Source organism: Mirounga angustirostris, unplaced genomic scaffold (genome assembly GCF_029215605.1).
Source record: "Mirounga angustirostris isolate CCGP_5_RB_7025 unplaced genomic scaffold, mMirAng1.0.hap1 SCAF_2, whole genome shotgun sequence".
Taxonomy (NCBI): domain Eukaryota; kingdom Metazoa; phylum Chordata; class Mammalia; order Carnivora; family Phocidae; genus Mirounga; species Mirounga angustirostris.
This window is the reverse complement of record NW_026991710.1, coordinates 23,353,504-23,377,278: the sequence shown is the minus strand read 5'-3', so window position 1 is coordinate 23,377,278 and position 23,775 is coordinate 23,353,504. Positions and strand designations below refer to the sequence as shown.

The 23,775-nt window shown below is 37.3% G+C and overlaps 1 pseudogene; it reads left to right on the top strand.

The window, feature by feature from the left end:
• The first annotated feature begins 14,126 nt into the window (after positions 1-14,126).
• LOC123841932 (protein LSM14 homolog A-like) lies at positions 14,127-15,495 on the top strand (annotated as a pseudogene).
• The last annotated feature ends 8,280 nt before the right edge of the window (positions 15,496-23,775 follow it).

The following is a 23,775-nucleotide window of genomic DNA, read 5'->3' as shown; positions in this document are numbered from 1 at the left end:
CCTGTGTCCTTTTGTTAGATTTTACATTAAAAGAAAATTAAGATTTCTGATACTTTAGAAAGAAGTCAGTATGAAAGAGACTCCGAGCTTAACATCTGTTGCCTTTGCCAACCTAACTGATTATATTAGAGAAGCAGGTTGTACAGGAATGACAAAGTACGATTTGAAAGTAGAAGTGAATTATCAAGGTGTTAAATTAACTATGAAGTAATCTTAGAGCTTCTAAATGTTCAGAGTCCTTCTGTAACATGTGAAGAGAAAGTGAGTGCAATATGCTCAATATTTTTTCTACATTCTTCCTTTGTCTTCGGAGGTCACCAAATTTTTTTCTGTTTGTCAATTTCTTCCCTATGAGATAGTACATCAGAGTAACTGCCTTGTCGAATTTCTTTGATGCTGGACATTCATGACATGCTGGACTTCTAGGGCTTGAGGCTGTTTCCAGCACATTCTCTAATTATGTTTAAATAGGAACTCGCTCTGATAAAATAGCAAATCTGGATTTTTAGAGCAGAACAGTTAAAATAGCACTGATGCAAATCCAAGAAGAGTGAGGTTAAACTTGAAGCCCGTTCAGCCAAGTATAACACTGTAACAGAAAAGCAATGAATTCTTCCACATTTTCCAGGGGGCATATTTCAGGGCTTCCATATTTTTGGCCTCCCTTAAATACTTTTTTCCTTTAACATGTGTGCAATTCATCGCTGGCCAGTACCCTTTCAAATAGACAACCTCAGCAGTTTAAATGTAAGACTTATTGAGCTCTGTTGTTCTTGTTCAGTGATGTAAGACACAAATTTGACATTTGCCATCCTTCTCTTTATAACCAATACCGAAAACCAGGTTTGTCTGTGACTCCCTATTCTATTGTCTTTTTTGGAGGGGTATCTAAATATGTGGTACAATAAGACTGAAGGAAAATTTCTATATGAAACAACATCAGGGAAGCAGGGGGTGGGGGGAGAGTAAGGAGACAGGAACTTTAGTTTGAATACTCTCCCTAACTTATGGCATGCATTAAGGCAAGTCACCTAAACTTGTTTGAGCCTCAGTTTTACTATTCATTTTTTTTTAAAGATTTTTATTTATTTATTTGAGACAGAGAGAATGAGAGACAGAGAGCACGAGAGGGAGGAGGGTCAGAGGGAGAAGCAGACTCCCCGCCGAGCAGGGAGCCCGACGTGGGACTCGATCCCGGGACTCCAGGATCATGACCTGAGCCGAAGCAGCCGCTTAACTGACTGAGCCACCCAGGCGCCCCCAGTTTTACTATTCATAAAAAGAGAACTTAGCTTGACTTGTTCCTCTGGCCCCCCAGTTGACAACTGTTTTAGTAGTAGTAGTAGTGTAACCACCACCATAGATTTCTGCTTAATTTATTTTATTGAAGTATAACTTTATACATTAAAAGTGTCCAAATCTGCAGTGTACAGCTCAATGAATTTTTAATATGCATGGACCCCTGTAACTACCACTCAGATCAAAGTATAGATTTCCAGCCCCATTGGGTTCCCTGGTTTCCCCACTGAGTCCATATTCCTTACCATTCTCTTAACTTCTGACACCACAGCTTAGTTTTACCTGCGTTTGAACTTTATGTAAATGGAATCAGTCAGTATGTCCTTTTTTGTGTGTCTGGCTTCTTTTGTTCATCAATATGTCTGTGAAAATCATCCATACTCTGATGAGTGGCAATACTTTGTTCTTGTTCACTTCGGTGTCATATAGCCCATTGTGTGCCAATACCATCTGAGTTGTTTTCAGATTTTCACGATCATAAGGCTGCTAGTAACATTTTTTAGTATATTTTGGTGAAATAAGAAATAATTTTTTAATAGAAGGGACATATATAACTAGAAACAAAATTATTGAATCATAGGCTAATCGTATGTTCAACTTCAGCAAATATTTGCTTGTACTGTTACTTACCTTAGATTTGTATTTAAATTATTGTTTTTAAATTTTACCAAATGTGTGGTTGTATAATGGTCAATAGTGTGTTTTTAAAAGTATTTAAGCATTTTTACTTTAAAATATATATTTAATATCCATGAAATCATAGATTTGAGGTGATAATTACATTTTTTCTAATTTACATTAAGATAAATATAAAATTATTACAATACAAAATATCCATCTGTCTAGAAATTTACATAGTCTCATGTTAACCACATTTGTTCTAGATGATATGTTCCTAGGTCACTTCTCTGAGAATTTTTAATTTTATAAGAGGTTTCTCCTATATAATCAATATTTTCATTAAAATCAAAGGAGAATTTAAGTAGTTGTGATTTTACAGCTAATTTTTTTTTGAAAGAAAGCATTTCTAAAATACATATGCACAACATTATCATGACTTAATGAGACAGCCAGTTTTTGGATATCTATAATTACAATGTAACTCTTATGCAGGGTTTCCTTCCAGTATTAGCTAAAGGCTTTGTTAATCATATGTGAGCCGGTGGCTACAGTGCAGGACAGGTGGTCACAGAACTGGTTTCTTAATGTCCAGTGAAAGGACAGACCCTTGAAGTAATAGAGGCCTGGTAACTACTTTACATCCAGAAGCCAGGAGACCACAATTAACCAGTAAGACCAGAGAGGCAGGTAAGGGGTCTTGACCCACAGGGGGTTGAGGAGATGTCATCCCTAGGGAAAAAATAGATGAGCAATCAGTAAAAGTATTCCTTAACACCTATAACAGGAAGGAAGGAAGGAAGGAAGGAAGGGAGGGAGGAATGGAGGGAGGGAGGGAGGGGTAGGGGGAGGAAGGAAAGAAAGGTGGGGGGGCTGGAGGAGGAAAAGAAGGAGGAGGGAAGTGGAGGGAGGGAGGGAGGAAAGGTAGCGGGGAGAGAGGGGGAATGAGTAGGGAGGGAAGGAAAGAAAAAAGGAGGGAAGGGAGGGAAGAAAGGAATGGGGGGAGAGAGAAGGCAAGGATGTAAGATCAGACCAAGAGTTCCCTCTGCCCCCAATAAAAAGAAGTCACAGTCTCCTGTTAGTGTCTAAAACTGAGTCAATTTTCTGATCAGAATTCTATAATTGAAGAGTAGATAAGTCTATAAGAAGAGTAACCTTGCCACAGGTCCCTTTACAGAAAGATCTATGGCCATTTACTCTGGTGATCATACACTATGGAAAAGAGAATTTGAGGGCACAAAGTCTGATACCTTAGAGACTCAAAACATCTCTGCAACCCTCCATTTGCATGGGAGCTTAAGGGTGCCATCTAATACATGAGGCTCTAGCTGAGATCTGGTTTATAGTGTACCTGGTGGATACATGGACTCACCCACTGGTCATTTTTTTCAGGCCCTGAGTGCATACTGGAATCGATATGCTTGGAGAGTCCCCTCACTGGGTCTCTGGCTTGTTGGTGAGAGTGATCGTGTGGAGAAAGGCAAAGCGAAAATTTTAAAATTAGTCCCTCCTCTCCAATCACCCCAGTAAACCTAAAACCATTTTGTATTCTAAGAGATGGGGACAGCAGAGATTAGCGCCACCACTAGAGAACTAAAATATTACCGAGGTGATGGTCCTCACTGTGTTTTTATTTAATTTGCCTATCTGATCTCGACAGACCCAGGCTGGGTCTGAGAGAATGATGGTAGAGGACTGCAGGCTCAACCAAGTAGTGGTCTCAATCACAACTGTTGTGGTAGATGTGGTGTCAGTGCTAGAGCAGATTAATAAGGTCTCAGGAACATGGGATGTGGCCACTGATTTGTTAACTAATATGTCTTCAGCTTCAGTCACCGAACAGGTTGCATTCATGTGGAACAATGTTTACCTCAGGGCTGTCAGTGCTCCTGCCCACTTTTATCCTATAGTCTGAAGAGATCTGGATCTCCCGGATACCCCAGAGACAATTACACTGACCCAGAATGGCAGTGAGTTTATTTGTATTGGGCAGAACAAGAAAGAGGCAGCTAGTGTTCAGGAGGCCTTGATAAGACACATGTGTTTCCGAGGATGGGAGATTAACATCACAAAGATTCAGGAACCTGACTGTTCTGGCACCACTGACATTTCTGGGGGTGCTGTGGTCAGTGATATTCTCGCCAAAGTATAAGACAAATTACTGCACAATGCATGTCCCAGCACTGAAAAGCAAGCATGGCGCCTGTTAGGCCTTCACTGGTTCTGCAGAAATCACATCCTACTTCTAGTAATACTGTTTCAGTCCATACACTCGGTGACATGGCAATTTTGGCTCAAGGGACTCTGTCAGCTTTGCCAAAATATTTTCAGAACTGCGTGGCTTTCAGAGATCATCTTTCCTTTCCTCCCCGCCTCGCCTTTCTTAAGAAAAAAAAAAAAAAAAAAAAACTGGATCATGGTCTGAAGATTCTTCCATCCTCCTCAGAAACTCTCCTCATTTGCCTTCACAGGCTGTTCCCTTAATAAATCTCTTGTGTATCTAACCTCATTTTGGAATCAGCTTCTTGGAGGACACAGACTAATTAATGTGTGTTTTCAAGCACATCCTCAGCCATTACATATAATTTGGGGCAAAACTTTATATCCATTATTACATATGAGTTTATCAGCTTTAATTTTTTGGATGTGTTTTTGTGTTTTAGATATACAATAATAAAAAACCAAATAGTAGCTTCTAAACCAGCCAAAGTACTGTGAAGAGAAGAGGGCAGAGTGGATATAAAACAGACGATGAACGAAGCCTAACTATTTTAGGCTATATCATTGACACACTATTGCAATTTTAATAAGGTAATTTTATGTTAAAACTTTGTTTAATAGTGCCACAGTCTCTAAGGTAAACAATTTTTTCTTTTCAATGATAGATAAAAATGGATGTAAAATGATTTATTTTGAAAAATACCTACAGACCCTTATTTAGTTTTAAGTGTCATTCACCTGTCTGAATATTTCCATTATTTGTCCAGTGCCTGAGATGATATATATTTTTCCATTTTATTATCACTTTGACTCAGATTCAATATTTTCAAGGAAGTTGGTTTGGTGTTGAGGGTTAGCCTTTTGTCACAGAACAATACTAAGACTGCTTGTTCACAAAGTTTTGAGCCCAAAAGCCTTTTCTCCTTGGTTAGGGTAATTTTGTCATCAGCACATTCTTTTGTATCACAATTCAGAGTATATAATATATGTTTTTGGGGTCTACTTAATGATAGATAAATGATAGATTAGATAGATGATAGATGATCGATCGATCAATCGATAGATAGATAATGCATAAATACATAGTATCTTGTTTGAAAATACCCACAATTAACAGAACGTTACAGAGAGGCTTGCAATATGCCCAAAGTGTCAAAGCCTTTTTGTTTCAGTTCAGATTCACTGTTATTTTGATTACAGACTTTTGAGACTTCACCACATTATATTTCTATTCTTCATACAAAGCAGATAAAGACTTAAGAAATCAATCCACCCCCAAATAAAGGTGGATATCTACTTTTCCTTTTTTTCCAATACTCTATAGAAAATTCTCTTGTTTTTTACTCAGTGTGGAGACAGCTTCCATCCTCTTCCTGCTTCTTGTACTACTTTCCAAGAAAGAGAGACTGAGAAAAGAAACATTTGTAGCCTAACCCAGGGAGCATTTGTCTTCAGAACAAAGGTTTTCTCTGCTCATTTAGATGGTAAATATCCCATAGTACAATCTATCCTTGAAAGGGAGGCCCGTGAAAGTCTAGCTGTGCTGGTCAGGGCTCATGTTTGTGTATCTAATTGAACAAGTGCTTTTTAGAGAATCTGTTTAGTCACAGGGCTGAGAGGTGTCACCAAGTGAGGATTTTCAGAAACAAAGATGAGATTGTAAACTCTGTCTGATTTCTGCAGCTATCTGTCCAGTGGTTTCAGAGTTGAGCAAGAGACAGAAGAATTACATATTGATAATCTTAAACCCAACTCTAAAAGCCTGATAGTATAGCATCCGAGTCATGACAATGAGGCGACAAGAATGGGAACACATCAAATGCAATAAGGCTGGAAAAGGTGAAAGACAGAAGGAGCCTGGATGACAGATAAAACATTGAGTCGCTGAAACAAGGACAGTAATTGCCTCACTCCAGTTTTCACATTTTCACATTTTATGACAAAACTAAACAATCTTTCTTTACTATTAGTTAGGTTTTCTATTACTTTAAGTCAAACAATAGATATGCATAAAGTGCATTTGGACTCTCAAGACAGGTTTATATTTATTCATTCACTCGTTCATTCATTCAACAATTTTACATATTTTACATTACTTTATTCTATTTTACATAATTTACTTTGGAATATTCTGATTGATTTTGTGTCTCTTTTTACTAGACTAGAACATTATTTTCTTCTGTGCCTCAGTGCTTAGAACACTGGTATAAAGTAGGTGCTTAATAAATCATTAGTGAGTGAATATATATACATATTATTAAGGAAATTATCTGCTATCAACTAGGTATACAAGGAAAACATGAGGAAGATATAGGAAAACTCATAAATATAATCCAGGGTTATAGGTATGATGTATTTTAGTTGTGGATGAAAAGTATGAATCTAGTACAATAAAAGAAACAGAGATTTCCTCTTCACGATTCATTGATTAGAAAACACTCTTGTGTCATCTTCATGGGTCTCAGACTTCTCTATTTTAATGAATTTCTAAAAGATAATTGACATAAAGCAGAAAATTAATAATAATTGGTCAGTTTTAGAAGATGTATATGTTTGTGAAGCCATCAAAACCATCAGGAAAGCAAATATTTCTATTACCCCAAGAAAGTTCTTTTTTTTTTTTTAAGCAAACTCTTTACTTTTATTTGATAACATTTTTTATCACTTCCTCATTACAAAATAATTTCATGGTACTTATCTAGATAATTGCATAAGAGCTCTAATATTTTTGACTATGTAGACAATAACATAACCCAAGAAAGTTCTTTTTTTTTTTTTTTTAAGATTTTATTTATTTATTTGACACAGAGAGAGACATAGCGAGAGAGGGAACACAAGCAGGGGGAGTGGGAGAGGGAGAAGCAGGCTTCCCGTGGAGCAGGGAGCCCGATGCGGGGCTCGATCCCAGGACCCTGGGATCATGACCTGAGCCGAAGGCAGACGCTTAACCACTGAACCACCCAGGCGCCACTCAATTACTTTTTAAAGATTTTATTTATTTATTTGACAGAGAGAGACACAGTGAGAGAGGGAACACAAGCAGGGGGAGTGGGAGAGGGAGAAGCAGACTTCCCGCTGAGGAGGGAGCCCGATGCGGGGCTTGATCCCAGGACCCTGGGATCATGACCTGAGCTGAAGGTCATGACTGAGCCACCCAGGCGCCCCCCAAGAAAGTTCTTAATGCTCTTTTCTAATCCCTTCCCTTCCTCCATCTGTGTCTGCACATAATAACTAAGTTGCTTTTGTCATTCTAAATGAGTTTGCCTTTTCTCTAAATGTATACAAATGTTTATATAGTATGTATTCTTTTTGCTTGCTTCTTTTCTTCAGCAAAATAATTTTAAGACTCATCTGTGTTGCTGTGTATCAACAGTTATTTGTTAATTGCTAAATAGTATCCTGTTGTAAGAATATAGTGGGCAATTGGATTATTTCTGGTTCTGAGCTATTGCAAATGAAGTTGCTATAAACATTTTTGTATACTGTGTTTGGTTTAGCTATGTGCTTTTGTTTCTCTTGGCTAAATATCTGTGAGTCAATTGTCTCAGTCATACAGTAAGATGTGTTCAAGTTGTGAGAAACTGTCAAAGATTTTCCAGTGTGGTTGTGTATTTTCATCTTCTTTGTAGCAGTGTATGAGAGGGGTCATAGTCCCCCATCCTTGTCAACACTCTGGAGCCATTTTAATAGATATGCAGTAGTATCTCACTGTGGTTTTACTTTGCATTTCTTTGATGACCAATGCTTTCAATCATCTTTCATGTTCTCACTAGCTGTTTGTATTCTTCTTTTATGAAGAGTCTGATAAAATATTTTGCTTCTTTTTACTGCATTGTATGTCTTCTTATTGAATTATGAAAGCTATCTATAGATTCTGTACACAAGTTCTTTGTCACATGTGTGTTATGAATATTTTCTCCCTCACTCTGTCTTATCATCTTTATTTTCTTAATGATGTATTTTGAAGAGCAAAAGATTTTAATTTGGCGACATCTAGTTTGTTATTTTTTCTCATATGATTTTGCTCATTTTTTAATTCTAAGAAATATTTGCCACTTTAAGGTTGCAAAGTATCTATGGCCATACCACCCTGATCTCGTCTTAAGGTTGCTAAGATTTTCTCTGGTGTTTTGTTGTAGAATTTAATGCCTTAGGTATTAGGTTTTATATTTAGGTCTATGATACATTTTGAGTTAATTGTTTTACATGGTATAGTATAAAAATTAATGTTTATCTTTCTATCCATATATATGCCAATTTGATCTAGTTATATTAATAAAATAGATCTTCTTTTCCTCCCCTTAATTGTCTTTGAATCATTGTCAGAAATCTCTGTTCTGTCCAGTGAGCTGTATTATTGCTTTGCTTTTGCCAATGCCTATCTTAATTGTGGTAGCTTTATAGTAAATCATGAAATCAAGTACTGTAAGTCCAACAACATTATTCTTTTTAAATTTAACTTGGTAAATCTAAGGGCTTTCTAAATTTTAGAATTATCTTATCAATTTCCACAAAAAATATCTGGATGTAATTTTGATTGGTATGAGTTTAATTTATAACAGATCAGTTTGGAAGAATTGTTATCATAGTAACAGTAAGTCTTTTGCCCAGTGAACTTGATATATGTTGCCATTTATCTATTCTTTAATTTCTTTTAGAAATGTTTATAATTTTCAGAAAAGTGATCTCGGATTTGTTTTTATGGATTTTTTTCCTAGGTATTTTACATTTCTGATATTACCAAAAGTAAGATTTTTAAAAATATCATTTTCAATTATTGTATGTGGGTATATTAAAATTTAATTGATCATGTTATATTAGCCTTATATATTCTGCTCTTGTTAAATTCAATATTGAGTTCTGGTATCTGCTTTGTAGCGTCTTTGGAATTTCCTATGTACACAAATCTGCATATAGAGTTCTATTTCCTCCTTTCCGGTCTTTATGTTTTTTTTTTTTCTTGCTTTACTGCCATGATTAGAGGCCCCAGTGAAATTTTGAATAAGAAGTAGTGAAGTAGCCATCTTGCCTTGTTTTTCATTTTCAAAGAAGCAATTCATATTCAATTTATATGAATTAACAAATTGAGAAAATCATTGATGTGTGCATTGAAAAGTACATATAGGAATTACTTATAGTGAACTGTTTTTAATGAGAAAAATATTTAAATGGCTCAAATATAATCAATCAGATAATGGATATATATAATGCATATTTAGCAATTAAACTGAATTGAATTTAACTATATGAATCAAGTAGATGAACTCACAAAAGTAAGTCTGAATGGGGAAAGAAGCAAGTCACAGAAGACTACCTTAGCATGATATCATTTACGTAAAGATCAAAACCATGCAAAACTGAACAGCAGAATTTTAAAGGCTAGGTATAGAATGGTAATTTTTTTTTTTTTAATCAAGGGAATGATAAACACAGAATTGAAGGTTGTGGTAACACCTGAGAGGTACAAAGAGAAATGTGATGAGGAAAATATACATAGGTTTTTTTTAAAAGATTTTTTTTTTAAGTAATCTCTACACCCAACAAGGGGCTCTAACTCACAACCCAGAGATCAAGAATCACATGCTCTATGGACTGAGCCATCCAGGCACCCCTGCATAGGAATTTTTAATTATCAATAGTGTTTTTTTTTTCTTCTATATTTTTTATTATTATGTTATGTTAATATTTACAATATTAGTTTTTGATGTAGTGTTCCATGATTCATTGTTTGTGTATAACACCCAGTGCTCCATTCAGTGCCCTCTTTAATACGCATCACCAGGCTAACCCATGCCCCCACCCCTTCCCCTCTAGAACCCTCAGTTTGTTTCTCAGAGTCCATAGTCTCTCATGGTTCATCTCTCCCTCCAATTTCCCCCCCTTCATTTTTCCCCTCCTACTATCTTCTTCTTTTTTTAACATATAATGTATTACTTGTTTCAGAGGTACAGGTCTGTGATTCAACAGTCTTACACAATTCACAGCGCTCACCATAGCACATACCCTCCCCAATATCTATCACTCAGCCACCCCATCTCTCCCACCCCCCACCACTCCAGCAACCCTGTTTGTTTCCTGAGATTAAGAATCCCTCATATCAGTGAGATCATATAATACATGTCTTTCTCTGATTGACTTATTTCGCCCAGCATAATACCCTCCAGTTCCATCCACGTCGTTGCAAATGGTAAGATTTCATTCCTTTTGGTGGCTGCATAATAGTCCATTGTATATAAATACCACATCTTCTTTATCCATTCATCTTTCGATGGACATCTTGGCTCTTTCCATAGTTTGGCTATTGTGGACATTGCTGCTATAAACATCAGGATGCACGTACCCCTTCAGATCCACACATTTGTATATTTGGGGTAAATACCCAGTAATGCAATTGCTGGGTCGTAGGGTAGCTCTATTTTCACCTTTTTTTTTTTTTTTTAAGATTTTATTTATTTATTTGACACAGAGCGAGAGACAGACAGCTAGAGAGGGAATACAAGCGGGGGGAGTGGGAGAGGGAGAAGCAGACTCCCGGCTGAGCAGGGAGCCTGATGCCGGGCTTGATCCCAGGACCCTGGGATCATGACCTAAGCCAAAGGCAGACGCTTAAAGACTGAGCCACCCAGGCACCCCACAAAATTTCTAATTCTTAATATGATTAATTTCTATGTAGTATAGCTTTAACAAAAATATTTGGGGTGTTTAAATGACACTTATGTATGTGGGTATGCATTTAAGTGTCAAAAATATTCATGACCAAACACCTTCTGAGAATATAGTACTATTTACATACTTATAATTAGGTGACAAACAAAACAAAAAAATGACGGAAAATATAAAAGAGGTACTTGTTTTCTCTTCAAGGTGAATGAATGGGTCTTGGGCTTCATATTATGATATATACGCTTGTGAACAAATCTTTGAAGTTGACCAATAGCAAAATAAAAAATCATAATAATCCATATATATTATGAAAATTGAATGCAGCAACCTGAATCCTCTCTCTAACATAGGGTAATTATAAGATACGTTTTAAGGGATGCAAAGTTTCTCACATCTTACAGGTGTGGATCTCCTGTGTACTACTTTGGGCAGCTATGGTGCTGAAGTTAAAAATAAATGCTGCAAACAAATTCTTTGAATTTGAATTTGAAAAAAAAAAAACACAGTTATATTAGAGCCTATATATTTAATGGAACAAAATTAACAATAGCTTTAAAATGTTAAACAGGCAAACAAAAAAAGTGATCCATACTTTTCTTAAAAGGTAAGAAAATAGGAGAGAGAAAACAAAGAGTGAGTTAACTCAGTCAATTACCGGCAAGTTGCTGAGTCCTCTGGGTAGTGTACCTGGTCAGACTACCATCCCCACAGGCCCAAGTCTACCAGGAGTTCAACATATCCTAGATATCCAATCCCTAGTTCTCACCATTCCTGCATGGGTTCCCAAATACTTGTCTGGAAGATTCTCCACATTCACAAAACTCAACCTAAATGTGTGTCTTGCGATGCCTCATGTTTAGGCTAATAGACACTATAACATGAGGAATGAAGACCTCCAGTTTTAAAGAATACATTTTCAAGAATATGTTCCTCAAGGGGCGCCTGGGTGGCTCAGTTGGTTAAGCGACTGCCTTCGGCTCAGGTCATGATCCTGGAGTCCCGGGATCGAGTCCCGCATCGGGCTCCCTGCTCGGCAGGGAGTCTGCTTCTCCCTCTGACCCTCCCCCCTCTCATGTGCTCTCTCTCTCTCATTCTCTCTGTCTCAAATAAATAAATAAAATCTTTAAAAAAAAAAAAAGAATATGTTCCTCAAGATAATCCAGTAAAACAGTAATTGCCAACTTCCAATAAGAAAGATAGCGTGTCTATCCAGGTACACTGATTTGAGTACCAGATATTTACAAATTCTTGTTACGTAACTGTTTTCTCCTCTGAGAGATTAATTTACAACCAATGAATCTGGATGAAAAGTTATATTTTTTCAAAGTAAACAAAAATGTAAAATCCATGTAATATTCAGAGAGAACAGAAATGTATAATCTGCTAGTGCAACATCCATTCTCACCACACACAGGAGAAAGCTGACACTGTGTGGAATTTAGTGATGTACCAAAGGTTCAAAACAAGTTGAGAAGCCAGCTTACATAAACCGTTTTGATTTACAGTATAAAAAGAAAGAAATTATGGAAGAAGTAGATAACTAGAAATAGAGAAATACCTGGTATCACCTTTTGCCTTTTGCTTTTTTATCCTTTTAAACATAGTTTCTAAAATTGTTACTCCTTACCATTTCTATTCACATAAAAATCAGTTATCCCATCCAATATACTCTTTTATAATAACTTAGTGAAAAAAAATACATACCTGTACAGTTATTTCTAATGTCCTAGGGAATTTTATTTTTAAAACTTATTTTAAATGATAAAAAAGGAAAAGCACTTATATTTCTGTCATATATAGTAGATTAGAAAATAGTTTTGTACTTTGGAGACTTAACAATATAAGTACACATACAGAGACAATACTTCAAAATTGGATATTGTTTCAATGAGGCTCTGACAGCCCATTTTCTTAGTATTTTCATTTCTAATGAACCTTACTGAAGGGACAATGGTGGGGGGAAGCATCTTAGAAATGTTATTTGCCTTTCTACAATTACCTCTTTAAAAAGTAACATTGTGCCTTAAGCAAAGGATTTTACAAATTAAAATTTTTGATTCTACTTTCATAGAACAGTGTAGAGCTTTGACAGGATCTCAAATTGCAATTACTATAGCAATTACTTGATTTAACAATAATTGTGTTTTTTTGATAAATAGGACAAAAATTTGCATCAACCATGTTTGGGATAAAAAATACATGACATGTTTTAAGCACTTATTGCTTAAATCCCTCAGTATTCTCATCAATAAGGAGTTTCTCAGTTTGTCAGTATAGAGTGTGCAAGGTTTTCATTGTGTCCTAGGAATTCCATTTAAAAGGCTGCATATTGAAATCCATATTATATCTGTTTGTTTTTGTACCATAGTAACGTATAATATCATTTGTCATTATCTGGTATCTTTTCTTATGTAAACGATTTATGTGATTCCTCCTCCTCTGTAGTGGAAACATCTGCATCATCAGAGTCCTGGAAAGAGAGGGAAAAGAGGGTGCATCTAAGAAATACTCAAAAGAGGTAATGGCAAAATCTTCCCAGGTTTGGTAGAAGACATAAACCTACAGATTGAACAAAAGCAAATTTGAAAAAGATAAACTCAAAGAAGATACACAGTAAAGCTTCTGAAAATTAAGATAATAGATTTTCCTTTTCTCAAGTTTTATAGATTACATTTAATACTGAAGCAAAAATTAGGACACTGATGTGGTTCTAATTGTATGTAGAGGAAATACTTAACTATATTATAAATGGGAAGATAAATTTAAGTAAAGGGAGGTAAAAACTCAATTTCACTCAAACTGGTGAAATTACAGTATCAGTGCACTTTGGTAACTTATTCATATGTAATGCAATACACATATTCCATTACATTACACATATTTCATATTATATATTTTATATTATATATAAATACAAATATATTATATATGTATCATACCTATAAAAACCACTAAAGAGCTATACAAAGAAACACATTAAAAAATCCACAGATAGGGGCATCTGAGTGGCTCAGTCACTTAAGCCACAGCTCTTGAATTTTGCTCAGGTGTTGATCTCTGGATCCTGGGATGGAGCCCCACATCAGGCTCTGCACTCATGGGGGAGTCTGCTCAAGGATTCTCTCTCACCCTCTCCCTCTGCACTTCCCCCCACCACTCTCAAGCTCTCTCTCTCTTTGAAATAAATAAATAAATCTTTAAAAAAAAAAAAATATCTGCACATAGAGGCAGCTGCTGCAGGTACTGACAGAGCCAATAGGCTTGCAGAGCTGCAACAGTGGTGTGAGATCTGCGTTTCTGTGAGTGGCCACAGTGGCCGTGGTGCCATGAGCGGGGGCGCTCCTTACATAGGCAGCAAGATGAGCCTTATCTCCAAGGTGGAGATCCACTGCAAAGGCATCCTCTGCACCATCCACATCAAGAAATCCATGGTAGCCCTCACCAAAGTTTAGTCCTTTGGTCCAGAAGACTGACCAATAGTTTGTCCAATACCACCTTCAGATTGAAGTCTTTGAATACATCATAGTCCGTGGGAGTGATATTAAAGACCTCACTGTTTGCGAGCCATCAAACCCACAATGTTCTTTGCCCCGGACCGAGCTATCATTCAGTTTCTTCTAGGCTCATCTACTTCTTCATTCCAGTCAGTGGGTTCCTATGGACCTTTCCACAAGATGTCAACACACAGTCAATTCCGTCGAAGTTCATTAGTTGGGCAGCAATTTGGTGCTATTGGTGTTTCTGGAAGCTCTTTGACATTCTTTGGAACAGAAACATCAAATAGTGGTAGCCTATCCCAAAGTAGCACAGTTGGTTCTGCCTTTACACAGGATGCAAGAGCTCTAAAAACACAGTTATCTCAAGGTCGTTCATGCCCTCAGTTAGACCCTTTGAGAAAAAGCCCAACCATGAAGCAAGCAGTACAGACCACCTCTGCTCACTTACCTCTTCCAGCAGGTGCTGGAACCCTATATCATTCAGGACTTTACCATCTACCAGCCAAAAAGCAATAGAGAATCAAGAGCATAGGTGAGCTGAAGTACACAAAGTTTCAAGACCAGAAAATGAGCAACCCAAAAATGATAGTAACAAACAAATAGTTCCAGGTGCTCTTTTGGCTTCAAGGAGAGAGTGTGGGGGTCATTGAGGTGGCAGAGGCCAATGTGGTGTTGAAGATAGTCCAATGAAATTTTGACCTTGAAAGTGTGAATGCACATTATAACAAGGAAGAAATTGACAGTTTCCTTATAAACTTAAATTCAAAGTAGATAAACTTGAGAAGCAGGAGAACCCTATAAGTGGTGAAGATAAAGAAGACTCAGAAGTTGATATTCAGCAAAAACACTTAAGGAAATACAGATGAAGAGATCCACTTAGACCTAATTACTATTATGACAAAAACAAATCCTTCTTTGATAATATTTCTTGTGATAATAATAGAGAAGAGAGACCAACTGGGGCTGAAGAAAGAAGATTAAATGCCAAAACATTTGGAATTACACTTTGTCCAAACCGTGGCTGTGGGGGATACAGAGGCAGGGAGGTCTTGGTATCTGTGGTGACCAAGGGCATGGTGATGACAGAGGTGGTACCTTCACCACCCATGGAGGATTTCATGGTGGGTACAGAGGAAGTACTGGGGGTCAAGGAGTTTTCAGATTTTGATACAGGAAAGACAACAAAGTTGCTGCATAGTCTACAAACAAGTCCTTGAAAAATAGGTGAATTTCTAGCTCTTCATGGTCCTGAGAATAGGTTTCAGTCTTTAAGAAGAATGAAGAAGTGAATCTTCTGTATATTTGTCACCAATATTGGGTGTTTGTTTGTTTTTCTGCTTAACTTCAAAGATACAGTGCAGTTACTTTTGAGGGGAGGGTGGTTAGGCTCATCTTAAAAAATGAGCATTACATATATTTAGAGGGATGCCTGGGTGGCTCAATAGGCTAAGCGGCTGCCTTTGGCCCAGGTCATGATCCCAGGGTCCTGGGATCAAGTCCCACACCGCGCTCCTTGCTCAGCAAGGAGCCTGCTTCTCCCTCTCTCTCCCTCTGCTTGTACTCTCTCTGTCAAATAAATAAAATCTTTAAAAAAATAAATTAAAAAAAATAAATATATTTGGAATAGCAGATGGTTAAGTAATTCCTTATGTATAGTTAAACTACAGCAGTACTTCAGTGGGACTTAGAAGTATTTTTTAATCACTGAAAGGATTTTTCTTATCACTAAATTGTATTTGGCAATTATCGTAAGTTGTCTGCAGATAGGGCCATGATACTGTGTTTTGAGCCATAGAAGGTTGTGTGTACATGTGTGTGTCTCTATTTTCCTTCCTTCCTTCTTCCTTCCTTCCTTCCTTCCTTCCTTCCTTCCTTCCTTCCTTCCTTCCTTCCTCCCTTCCTCCCTTCCTCCCTTCCTTCTTTCCTTCCTTCCTTCTTCCCTTCCTCCCTTCCTTCTTTCCTTCCTTCCTTCCTTCCTTCTTTCCTTCCTTCTCCCTCCCTTCCTCCCTCTTCTTTCTTTTTCTTTTATCTTTTTTCTCTTCTTTCTTTCTTTCTTTCTTTCTTTCTTTCTTTCTTTCTTTCTTTCTCCTTCTTTTATTTTCTGGAAATCCTGTAATATCCCTGTTGAGGTAGCTTATTTCATCAATTAATTGGGATGCTGGATGGTAGAGAATTTTGTCAGTCAACTACATACACATGGAAAGATGGCAGAGAAGTAGGAGACCTAAATTTTGTCTGGTCCCAGGAATTCAGCTAGATAGGGATCAAACTATTCTGAACACCTATGAACTCAACAAGACATCGAAGAAAATAGCAGCAACTCTCTAAACAGAAAAGTGACCACTTTCTGGAATGTAGGATGTGCAGAGAAGAGATACTTGGGAAGATAGACAGCAGGGGAGGGGCCTCCATAAGCCACTACTGACAAGTGATAGAGCAGCAGAGCACAAAATTGGAAATTTAAGAAGTTGGCTCTGCTGAGCGGCTAAGCTGGGAGTGGAACCCTAACTGGGACAGTGTGGTCTCAAGACCCTCGGGGTCACAGAAAGACCAGGGGTCCCTGAGTGTGGCAGAACTCCCAGGGATTGGAGCAGGGAAGCCGGCTGCAGAGACGGAACCAAGGAGTGGGCTCTCAGCTTGGGGTGGCCATAAACTGTGATCCACGGCACAGTTGGGCCACTGCTCTTCCAGCAGGGACCCAGCAAGCAGCAGATCCAGGGAGACTCCCCTTCCTGCCCCGGGAGGAGCAGCGCAGGAGTGCACTGCAGGAATCTGCTGGGTTTGGAGACTCCAAATGGGGTCGTGTGCCAGGGATAGAAATGCTCAGTCACAGGCTGGGTGAGCACAGAAAATCAGCAAGAACAGCCAGCCAAGACCAAGTTTACCAATCAATGAGAACAGCAGAACTCCAACGCTAGGGGAATACTGCACATAGAATTCATGGCTTTTTCCCCATGATTCTTTAGTCTTTCAAAGTTAATTTTTTTTTAACTGTCTTTTTCTTTTTTTTTTGAATTTTTCTTTTTCCTTTTTCAACCAACATCTTATCAATCCCCCTTTAAAAAATCTTTTTTATTTTTCATTTTTAGAGTCATATTCTATCCCTTCATAGTAGTTAACTTTATTTTTGGTATATATATATATATATATGTTGTTCTCTCTTTAAAGTTTTGGCATACAGTTTCTTCTAACAGACTAAAATATACCCTAAATCTCTAGTGTATGGCTTTGTTCTAGTTTCCTGCCTGATCACATTCTTACCTTTTTTTTTTTTTAATCCTCTTCTTTCTTTTTTCAACCAACTTCTTATCAATTCCTTCTATAAAATCTTTTATAATTTTCACCTTTACAGTCATATTGCATCCTTTCATCGTATTTACCCTTATTTTCTACATATATAAGTTTTTTTTTTTTTTTTTTTAATCTTGGGGGGCACTTTCTTCTAACAGACCAAAATATGCCAAAAATCTAGTGTGTGCCACTGATCTATGCACCAGCCTGACCATATTTGATCATATTTTGTTTTTTTATTTTTCTTTTTTTTCTTTTGTTTTTCTTTTTTCTTTCTTTCCCTTTCTTTTCTCCCAGTTTCAGGTCTCTTCTGATTTCTTTAGTATATATTTTTCTGGGGTCGTTGTTACCCTGTTAGCATTTTGTTCTCTCATTCATCTATTCTCCTCTGGACAAAATAACAAGATGGGAAAAAATCACCTCAAAAAAAAAAAAAAAAAAAAGGCAGTACCAACTGACAGGGACCTAATCAATACAGACATTAGTAAGATGTCAGAACTAGAGTTCAGAATGATGATTTTAAAAATACTAGCTGGGCTTGAAAAAAGCATGGGAGATATTAGAGAAACCCTTTCTGGAGAAATAAAAGAACTAAAATCTAACCAAGTTGAAATCAAAAAGGCTATTAATGAGGTGCAATTAGAAATGGAGATTCTAACTGTTAGATAAATGAGGCAGAAGAGAAAATTAGTGCTATAGAAGACCAAATGATGGAAAATAAAGAAGCTGAGAAAAAGAGAGATAAACAACTACTGGATCACGAGGGCAGAATTTGAGAGATAAGTGATACCATAAGACGAAACAATATTAGAATAATTGGGATCTCAGAAGAAGAAGAAAGAGAGAGGGGGGCAGAAGGTATATTGGAGCAAATTATAGCAGAGACCTTTCCTAATTTGGGGAAGGACGCAGGCATCAAAATTCAGGAGGCACAGAGAACCCCTCTCAAAATCAATAAAAATAGGTCAACACCCCAACAACTAATAGTAAAACTTACAAGTCTCAGAGACAAAGAGAAAATCCTGAATGCAGATCGGGAGAAGAGATATGTAACCTACAATGGTAAAAACATTAGACTGGCAACAGACCTATCCACAGAGACCTTGCAGGCCAGAAAGGACTGGCATGATATCTTCAGAGCACTAAATGAGAAAAATATGCAGCCATGAATACTATATCCAGGTAGTCTATCATTGAAAATAGAAGGAGAGATAAAAAGCTTCCAGGACAAACAAAAACAAAAGGAATTTGCAAACACGAAACCAGCCCTACAAGAAATATTGAAAGGGGTCCTCTAAGCAAAGAGAGAGCCTAAAAGCAACATAGACCAGAAAGGAACACAGACAATATACAGTAACAGTCACCTTACAGGCAATACAATGGCACTAAATCCATATCTTTCAATAGTTACCCTGAATGTAAATGTGCTAAATGCCCCAATCAAAAGACACAGGCTATCAGATTGGATAAAAAACAAGACCCATCGATATGGTGTCTGCAAGAGACTCATTTTAGACACCTCCAGATTGAAAGTGAGGGGGTAGAAAACGATTTACCATGCTAATGGACACCAAAAGAAAGCTGGGATGGCAATCCTTATATCAGACAAATTAGATTTTAAACCAAAGACTATAATAAGAGATGAGGAAGGACACTGTATCATACTTAAAGTGTCTATCCAACAAGAAGATCTAACAGTTGTAAATATCTATGCCCCTAACATGAGAGCAGCCAATTATATAAGGCAATTGATAACAAAAGCAAAGAAACACATTGACAACAATACAATAATAGGGGGGGACTTTAACACCCCCCTCACTGAAATGGACAGATCATCTAAGCAAAAGATCAACAAGGAAATAAAGACTTTAAATGATACACTGGACCAAATGGACTTCAGAGATCTATTCAGAACATTCCATCCCAAAGCAACAGAATACACAGTCTTCTCTAGTGCCTATGGAACATTCTCCAGAACAGATCATATCCTAGGTCACAAATCAGGTCTCAACCAGTACAAAAAGATTGGGATCATTCCTGAATATTTTCAGACCACAATGCTTTGAAACTAGAATTCAATCACAAAAGGAAAGTTGGAAAGAACTCAAATACATGGAGGTTAAAGAGCATCCTACTAAAGAATGAATGGGTCAACCAGGAAATTAAAGAAGGATTTAAAAAATTCATGGAAACAAATGAAAATGAAAACACAACTGTTCAAAATCTTTGGGATGCAGCAAAGGCAGTCCTGAGAGGAAGGTATAAAGCAAGAAACAAGGTTTCTCAAGAAACAAGAAAGGTCTCAAATACACAACCTAACCCTACACCTAAAGGAACTGGAGAAAGAACAGCAATTAAAGCCTAAACCCAGCAAGAGAAGAGAAATAATAAAGATCAGAGCAGAAATCAATGAAATAGAAACCAAAAGAACAGTGGAAGAGATCAATGAAACTAGGAGCTGGTTCTTTGAAAGAATTAATAAGATTGATAAACCCCTGGACAGACTTATCAAAAAGAAAAGAGAAATGACCCAAATAAATAAAATCATGAATGAAAGAGGAGAGATCACAACCAACACCAAAGGAATACAAATAATTATAAGAACATATTATGAAGAACTATATGCCAGCAAATTAGATAATCTGGAAGAAATGGATGCATTCCTAGAGATGTATAAACTACCAAAACTGAACCAGGAGGAAATAGAAAACCTGAACAGACCTATAACCAATAAGGAAATTGAAGCAGTCATCAAAAATCTCCCAACAAACAAGAGCCCGGGGCCAGATGGCTTCCCAGGAGAATTCTACCAAACATTTAAAGAAGAATTAATACCTATTCTTCTGAAACTGTTCCAAAAAATAGAAATGGAAGGAAAACTTCCAAACTCGTTTTATGAGGCCATCATTACCTTGATCCTAAAACCAGACAAAGACCCCATCAAAAAGGAGAATTACAGACCAATGCCCTTGATGAACATACATGCAAAAATTCTCACCAAAATACTAGCCGAAAGGATCCAACAGTACATTAAAAGGATTATTCACCACGACCAATTGGCATTTATCCCTAGGCTGCAAGTTTGGTTCAACATTCTGCAAATCAATCAATGTGATACAATACATTAATAAAAGAAAGAACAAGAACCATATGATCCTCTCAATAGATGCAGAAAAAGCATGTGACAAAGCACAGCATCCTTTCTTGATCAAAACTCTTCAGAGTATAGGGATAGAGGGTACATACCTCAGTATCACAAAAGCCATCTATGAAAAACCCACAGCAAATATCATTCTCAATGGGGAAAAACTGAGAGCTTTCCCCCTAATGTCAGGAACACGGCAGGGATGTCCACTATCACCACTGCTATTCAACATAGTATTAGAACTCCTAACCACAGCAATCAGACAACAAAAAGAAATAAAAGGCTTCCGAATCAGCAAAGAAGAAGTCAAACTCTCACTCTTTGCAGATGATAGGATACTTTATGTGGAAAACCCCAAAGACTCCACCCCAAAACTGCTAGAACTCATACAGGAATTCAGTAAAGTGGCAGGATATAAAATCAATGCACAGAAATCAGTGGCATTCCAACACACCAACAACAAAACAGAAGAAAGAGAAATTAAGGAGTTGATTCCATTTACAACTGCACCCAAAACCATAAGATACCTAGGAATAAATATAACCAAAGAGGCAAAATATCTGTACTCAGAAAACTATAAAATACTCATGAAAGAAACTGAGGAAGACACAAAGAAATGGAAAAAGTTTCCATGCTCATGGATTGGAAGAACAAATATTGTGATGATGTCAATGCTACCTAGAGTAGTCTACACATTTAATGCAATCCCTATCAAAATATCATCCACTTTTTTCAAAGAAAAACAAATAATCCTAAAATTTGTATGGAACCAGAAAAGACCCCGAATAGCCAGAGGAATGTTGAAAAAGAAAAGCAAAGCTGGTGGCATCACAATTGTGGACTTCAAGCACTATTACAAAGCTGTCATCATCAAGACAGTATGGTACTGGCACAAAAACAGATACATAGATCAATGGAACAGAATAGAGAGCCCAGAAATGGACCCTCAACTCTATGGTCAACTAATCTTTGACAAAGCAGGAAAGACTGTCCAATGGAAAAAAGACAGTCTCTTCAACAAATGGTGTTGGGAAAATTGGACAGCCACATGCAGAAGAATGAAACTGGACCATTTCCTTACACCACACACAAAAATAGACTCCAAATATTGAAAGACCTAAATGTGAGACAGGAGTCCATCAAAATCCTAAAGGAGAACACAGGCAGCAACCTCTTCGACCTCAGCCGCAGCAACTTCTTCCTAGAAACATCTCCAAAGGCAAGGGAAGCAAGGGCAAAAATGAACTATTGGGACTTCATCAAGATAAAAAGCTTTTGCACAGCAAAAGAAACAGTCAACAAAACCAAAACACAACCAACAGAATGGGAGCAGATATTTGCAAATGACATATCAGATAAAGGGCTAGTATCCAAAATCTATAAAGAACTTATCAAACTCAACACCCAAAGAACAAATGATCAAATCAAGAAATGGGCAGAAGACATGAAGAGACATTTTTCCCAAGAAGACATCCAAATGGCCAACAGACACATGAGAAAGTGCTCAACATTGCTGGGCATCAAGGAAATCCAAATCAAAACCTCAATGAGATACTACCTCACACCAGTCAGAATGGCTAAATTAACAAGTCAGGAATCAACAGATGTTGGTGAGGATGCGGAGAAAGGGGAACCCTCCTACACTGTCGGTGGGAATGCAAGCTGGTGCAGTCACTCTGGAAAACAGTATGGAGGTTCCTCAAAAAGTTGAAAATAGAGCTACCACATGATCCAGCAATTGCACTACTGGGTATTTACCCCAAAGATACAAAAGTAGGGATCCGAAATGGTATGTGCACCCCGATGTTTATAGCAGTAATATCCACAATAGCCAAACTATGGAAAGAGCTAAGATGTCCATTGACAGATGAATGGATAAAGAAGATGTGGTATATATATACAATGGAATATTATGCAGCCATCAAAATGACTGAGATCTTGCCATTTGCAACGACGTGGATGGAACTGGAGGGTATTATGCTGAGCTAAATAAGTCAAACAGAGAAAGACATGTATCATATGACCTCACTGATATGAGGAATTCTTAATCGCAGGAAACAAACTGAGGGTTGCTGGAGTGGGGGGTGGGGCGGGAGAGATGGGGTGACTGGGTGATAGACACTGGGGAGGGTATGTGCTCTGGTAAACGCTGTGAATTGTGCAAGACTGTTGAATCTCAGATCCGTACCTCTGAAACAAATAATGCAACATATGTTAAGAAAAAAAAAAAAAAAAGAAGAAGAAGATAGCAGGAGGGGAAGAATGAAGGGGGGGAAATCAGAGGAGTAGATAAACCATGAGAGATGATCACTCTGAAAAACAAACTGAGGGTTCTGGAGGGCAGGGGAGTGGGAGGATGGGTTAGCCTGGTGATGGGTATTTAGGAGGGCATGTTCTGTATGGAGCACTGGGTGTTATACACAAACAATGAATCATGGAACACTACATCTAAAACTAATGATGTAATGTATGGGGATTAACATAACAATAAAAAATTTAAATAAAAATAAAAAAAGAAATACTAAAAAAAAAAAAAAAGACAATTACCAGAGACAGGAAGATTTTAAAATAAAACAGGGTAATCCCGTCTATAAGACATAGCAAAACTGCAGAAGATCTGAAGCCTAACTGATGGAAAGGAAAGGAGAAACAGAAAAATTCACACTTAAATTTAGAAAACTTTACATCCCTCTACCAATAATTGATAGAATAACTATCTAAAATCAGCCCAGGATATAGAGGAACATAAGAGCACCATCAACCGCTAGGATATAATCAAGAACATCCCACACAACAACAGCAGAATACACATTATCTTCAATTGCCCCTGGAAAATGTAGCAAAATAAACCTTATATTGTGCCATAAAACAAACCTGAAAAAAAATTTAAAGGATTTGTATCAGAAAGTGTGTTCTCCAACAACAATGATATCAAACTAAAAATCAATAATGGGAAAAGAAAGGAGAATATCCAAACACTTGGAAACAAAACCACACACTATTAAATAATCCATATGGTAAAGAGGAAGACTCAAAGGGAAG